The sequence below is a fragment of the Nicotiana sylvestris genome, chromosome 5 (genome assembly GCF_000393655.2).
Source record: "Nicotiana sylvestris chromosome 5, ASM39365v2, whole genome shotgun sequence".
NCBI lineage: Eukaryota > Viridiplantae > Streptophyta > Magnoliopsida > Solanales > Solanaceae > Nicotiana > Nicotiana sylvestris.
The window spans coordinates 87,318,995-87,325,348 of record NC_091061.1 but is presented as its reverse complement, the minus strand read 5'-3'; the positions used below and the strand labels follow the sequence as shown (position 1 = coordinate 87,325,348).

Below are 6,354 nucleotides of genomic sequence, written 5' to 3'. Positions count from 1 at the left end.
TTTAGGGTTAAATACAAATCAGCAAAATATGAACAAATCGGACTCACACGGTGTAGAATAAACGTGTGTGGATGCAATATCGTCCAGATTCAAGAGATGAAAGTCAATCAGACAGAATCAAAGTAAGAGTACTTGCCATGTTTAGGCAAGTACTAGGTAATACCGTAGAGATTCACCCAGTAATGGAAATATACGAATATGGTAAGTGAATGGGAAGAAAATCCCATTAGAAGAGGGATTAGGAAAGGAGTTTTTGAGAGGCGGCGGGTTAGGGTTCTTTAGAGGGGAGAGAATAGAGAGGCGGCTGGTTTGAAGGGAATGGGGTTAGGGTTTGGGGTCAAGTGATATAAGGAAATGGGGAGGCGTTCATGAGTCGTTGATCGTATATTATCAACGGCTGGGATAAGGGTTGGGTCGGGTTAATTAAATGGGTGTGGGTAGTGGGTCACTAGTGTTGGGCTTGGGGTAATTGGGCTATGTTTGCGTAGTTAGATCAGAAATTAGTATGAAATTAGGGTCAGATTTTAAATATCCAATTTTAATTAAATTAATAATTTATAAAATTAATAAATAAATAACAAAAAATATAACTTGTGAATAGAAATGATTTAAAATAATTACTTAATATTATAAAAATATAAAAAGTCATTTTCTGTATAAATAATATAATTATATATGCATATGGCTATTATTGCAAAATTATGCAATTTAGCCTTAAAAATGCAAATGTAATGCACTGAAGATATTTAAGACCTCATATTGGTATAAATGATTAAATTATTTAAAAATAATTTGTAGAGTAATTATTGGATATTTATATAATAAAACCCAGAAATAAATTAATTTAAAGCCTTAAAAAATTATAAAAAATTATAAAAAATACTTGTGTATGCTCATAAATCAAAATGATGATATACATGCACTATTATATATATATGTATATATATATATATATATATATATGAGAGGGAGAAATTGGGTATCAACACATATAACAACAGTTATCAGTCTAGCATTCAGATGGCACCTACGGGGCTTTGTATACTAGGTGGTGTCGGTCCCCAGTGGGTTGGTTTGAGCCGGGTGAGGCTAGATTATTGGGTACGAACTTGGTTCAGGATGCCTTGGAGAAGGTTAAGGTGATTCAGGATAGACTTCGCATAGCCCAATCCAGACAGAAGAGTTATGCAGACCGAAAGGTTCGCAATGTGGCATTCATCGTTGGAGAGCGGGTCTTGCTCCGGGTTTCGCCTATGAAAGGCTTTATGAGATTCAGAAAGAGGGGCGAGCTGAGCCTAAGGTTTATTGGCCCCTTTGAGGTATTGCCGCGTGTTGGGGAAGTTGTTTATGAGCTTGACTTAACTCCCAGCCTAGTAGAAGTTCATCCGGTATTTCATGTTTCGATGCTCCGGAGGTATCACGACGATCTGTCTCATGTGTTGGATTTTAGCTCAGGCAGTTGGAGAAGGATCTATCCTATGTTGAGGAAGTAGTGGCTATTTTAGACAGGAAGGTTCGACAGCTAAGGTCAAAGAACATTGCATCAGTGAAGGTTCAGTGGCGGAGTCAGCCGGTAGAGGAGGCGACTTGGGAGACCGAGCAAGATATGCGTAGCCGTTATCCTTGCCTTTTTACCACTTCAGGTATGTCTCTATGGTCATTCGAGGACGAACAATTATTTCTATTTTGACTTGCTGGGATAAGTCTTAAGATTTGGATCGTAGTCGGAACTGTGTGAAAACGACTCCGAAATGGAGTTTCGCCAATTCTGTTAGCTCCATTGGGTGATTTTGGACTTAGTGGCGTGTTTGGATTGTGTTTTGGAGGTCCGTAGTTCATTTAGGCTTGAAATGGTGAAAGTCAAATTTTTGGAGTTTTGGGCCAGTAGTGAAATTTTTTATATCGGGGTCGGAATCTAATTCCGGAAGTTAGAGTAGGTCCCTAGTGTTGAATATGACCTGTGTGAAAAATTTAGGTCAATCGGATGTGGTTTGGTTGGTTTCGGCATCGGTTGTAGAATTTAGAAGTTCCAAGTTCTTAAAGTTTGGATTGGAGGGTGATTCGTGATTTTAGCGTCGTTTGATGTTATTTGAGGGCTCGACTAAGTTCGTATGGTATTTTAGGATTGGTTGGTATGTTTGGTTGAGGTCCCGAGGGCCTCGGGTGTATTTCGGATGCTCAACAGGTCATTTTTGGACTTAGAGAAGTAGCAAATTTATGGTGTTTTGTTGCAGAAAATCCTTCAGCGCGTTCGCGAGAAGGGTCTCACGATCGCGTAAAGCATATGGGAAAGGTAGCTAAGTTGTTCTTTGCATTCGCAATGTTGTTCCCGCATTCGCGAAGGTGTGGGACCTTTAGCCTACGCGTTCGCGATATGATCCTCGCGTTCACGTAGAGGAATGGGGCAGAGGGAGCTTCAGGCATTAAGCCTACGCGTTCGCCAAGATGTTCCCGGTCCATTAGTGAAAGGTACGCGTTCGCAAGAGGCCCCTCGCATTCGATAAGGAGGAATTTTGGGCCAGTGGAAGATTGTTCATCACGTTCCCGATGGTGATGTCGCGTTCACGAAGAAGAACGCACCTGGGAAGAATTTAAAGTTAAAAAATGAGAGTTTGAGTTCATATAACAAAATTTGATTGAGAGCTCGGTAGAAGGCGAAACTTGGAGAGATTTTCTGTGGAAGTTATTGGGTAATGATTCCTAACTCCTTTATGATTTATCCCATTAATCTATACTTGATTTCATCATTTAATTCCAAATTTGGGGGGAAAATTGAGAAAATTTGAGAAAAGTTTTTAGGCCAAATTTTAGGGGTTTGGTCGAGATTTTGGTATCGGATTTGAGTGGATTTGGTATGGTTAGACTCGTGAGTGAATGAGTGTTCATAATTTGTGACTTTTACCCGATTCAGAGACGTGAGCTCAGGGAGGCTTTTTGGGCGTTTTTCTATTTTCTTGCCTTAACTTTGATTTCATTAGCTAAATTAGTTGTTTGTAGCTATATTTACATTATGTAATTGATTTGGCAAGATTCGGGACATCCAGAGCCGGATATTTATGGAAAGAGCATTGTGTCAGATTGATTTGAGCTTTGTTCGAGGTAAGTGGCTTATCTAACCTTGTGTGAGGGAACTCCCCTTAGGATTTGGTATTGTTTGATATATGAATACCGTGTATGAGGTAACAAGTACGTACACGGGATATTTGTTGTAAAACTCCATTTTTCACTAAGTCATAACCTGTTTTCTCCTTGTTTGAACTACAATAGCATATGTAACTACCTTGTTTAGATTAAAAAAGCATGCCTACGTGTTTTAAACGCCTATTTGAACTCTGTGCAACATGTTTAGTGAAATTACTTGTTTTCTTTGATGTGAACTTAGCCTAAACTGTAGGTCTCCCTGTTGTAACTATTGTTAATATTGATTGAGTTGCATATTTACTTTGGGACTACAGAATGGTATTCCACAGGAGATCCTCCTGCACTGCATATTTACTTTGGGACTACGGAACGGCATTTCGGGAGATCCCCCAGCACTGCATATTTACTTTGGGACTACGGAATGGTATTCCAGGAGATCCCCCTGCACATTTACATTTGGAACTACGGGACGGTATTCTGGGAGATCCCCTGTTGCTATAACTATGTTCTGAGCTGTTAGCTTTCATTGAATTCTATTCCTATTAGATTTCCGTACTTATTTTACTGTAATATTTCTTTCTGTCTTATTTCATTATATTTATACCAGTAGGGTCATGATCTGATCTCATCACTACTCGACCAAGGTTAGGCTTAGCACTTACTGGGTACCGTTGTGGTGTACTCATGCCTTTTCCTGCACATATTTTCCATGTGCAGATCTAGATACTAGCTATCAGCCTCAAGTTTAGCTGTGTGGTTGCTGCTTCAGAAGACTTCAAGGGATATCTGCCCGCGTCCGTATACTTCGGAGTCCCCTTCTATCCCTTGTGTTAATATTTCCCTTATTTTCTTTAGACATTAATGTATAGAGCAGTTAGAAACTCTTAGAAGCTTGTGACTGGCGACATTTTGGGTTTTGGGAAAGATGATTATTGTATGTGTCGAGTGGCACCGTTTCTACTTGATAATTATATCTATTAGCTATTATCCTTGTGTTTTCATTTCATTTCCGTAATATTAGGCTTACCTAGTCGTAGAGACTAGGTGTCGTCATGACAGTTCACGGTGGGAGAAACTAGGTCATGACAGTCCTTGTCTGTAACAATAGCTTTACTACACGAGTTAGCATTATTTATGTATTTTCATATTCGTTGACTTCTTTGTTTACTTGTCGTTGCTGTCACTCCGACATTCTAATTATAGTACTTAATTTTAGTTTTGTACCTTTGTATTTTTGCTTCGGTTTTCTAATTGGTGTTCTTACTGCTACCCTTCTTTTTATTTTTCCTAAGCCGAGGGTCTTCCGAAAAATAACATCTCTGCCTTCTCGAAGGTAGGGGTAATGTCCTTCCCTAGGCCCTACTTGTGAGATTACGTTGAGTCTGTTATTGTTGTTGTATGTAAGATTGTTTTGGATTGCTTCCGCATTTATAGTATGTCTTTTTCCATCATGCTTTCGCGTCTATAATATATCTTTTTCTATCATACCTAGCATTATTTCATTCGCCAGATTTGTTTTTTTTTTCCAATAAACTTTGTAAAAAAGGAAAAAAATTACATAAATATCTTATTAAACTTTTCCCAAAAACTCATTTGAATACTTAAACTAAATATGTATATTTTACCCCCTAAACACAATTTGACTGAATTATATTTTCCCTTCCATGGTACCAGACCAAACGCGTGGAATCATATGATTTATGAGCGTGTTTTACACTCAGTTTAACGAATAAAATGAATTTAAACAAAAACGAAATTTTGTTTAGAGTGCATCTACTTTATAACCAGACCTCAACAGTAAAAAAATTTACCCGATCCAGTTTTTCTCCTCTTTGTGAAGAACCCTAAATCTCCCTCACTTTCAATTAGTCATAATTTTTTGCCAAGATATGGAATTCCAAACTGAATTAAAGCCTTGTATCTGAATCAAAGCCTTATTCTTCTCTGAAAGCTTTCGTTTCATCTGATTTTAGGGCATATTTTAAGTGGGCCGAAATTTCTTCTGATTTTAGGAGTTTTTTCTGATTTTCTGTGTCGCACATAATGCGGTCAACTAACTTGGCTATGCTTTATATGAAAGATGTTGATCCTGTATTAAATGAAAAGGTGAGCTACAACCATGCTTAGGTGTTACGGATGTTGACAGTTTGGACCCTTACGAATCTGAGTAGATGATATTGGGTGTATCCATACTATGGGGTAAGTAGAAGATTCATTAATTTTTGTCATTTAGTTGAAGCTTTAGTTAATTAAACTTATATATAATTCTTTAATTTTTATCATTGTAGAGTCCAAGATCTTGTGATTTTTTATGTTGGAGGGACGCCGAAATTAATCGAAGAACGAAATTTGTTATTCGTAAACTTGCGGAAAAAATTGGTGATCTTGAAAGTGAATTAGAAGTTTATGAAACTGTTGAGAAGCGTAAGGAAAGAAAACAAGTGAAAAAGAAGATAGAGATACAATTGGAGAAGTTGGAGGGAAAGATAGAGAAGATGAAAGAAAGGGAAACGAAGTAGAGGAGCAGATTGGTTAAGTCCAAGATTAGGAAAAAAATACTTTGATTTTTTATGTTGTATGAATGTGTTAGCTATAAGCTTTTGGTTTCATCTAGTATATGTGGAGAATGTTGCAACAAAGTTGCCTAGGCTTTGTTACGATTGTAATTTCTTTAGTGTTGCATCAATTAGTTGTAGCATTTTTTGTAAAAACTTGGGGTAACTTTTGTAACATAATACACTTTGTTCATTTAGTTTGTTTTGTTACAATTGAAAATATGTGTGATTATTCAATATAACTTGTAGCCATTGCTGCATATCATTGCAGAAAAATAGAATTACTGAAGTGCAATCAATATTGCATATTACCGCAAAAAACAGACTTATAAATGTGATGTCATTGCTAAATATATTTACTTATTGGACAGAAAGAATAGAAAAATAATCACCAAAGTGCAAATTTTGTGTTAATAAAAATGTAGTTATTGCTGCATATCATTTCATAAAATAGAATTATAAAAGTGCAGTCATTGATGCATATCATTGCAGAAAACGGACTTAGAAACTTTCAATCATTGCTGAATACAATTACATATCAATTTCAGAAAATAGAAAATAGACACCAAAGTGTAGATCACATCTGCATGTTGTCTTACATATACCAACTGCAGTTAGTACTATCAAACACAAACAAAAATATTGAATTACAAATAAT

The 6,354-nt window shown here is 36.8% G+C and overlaps 1 long non-coding RNA gene across 1 annotated transcript; it reads left to right on the top strand.

Moving 5' to 3' along the window:
• The first annotated feature begins 4,842 nt into the window (after positions 1 to 4,842).
• LOC138891098 (uncharacterized) lies at positions 4,843 to 5,852 on the top strand. The gene is made up of 2 exons (XR_011407407.1): positions 4,843 to 5,340; positions 5,430 to 5,852. It is a non-coding gene; the product is annotated as an uncharacterized lncRNA (long non-coding RNA).
• The last annotated feature ends 502 nt before the right edge of the window (positions 5,853 to 6,354 follow it).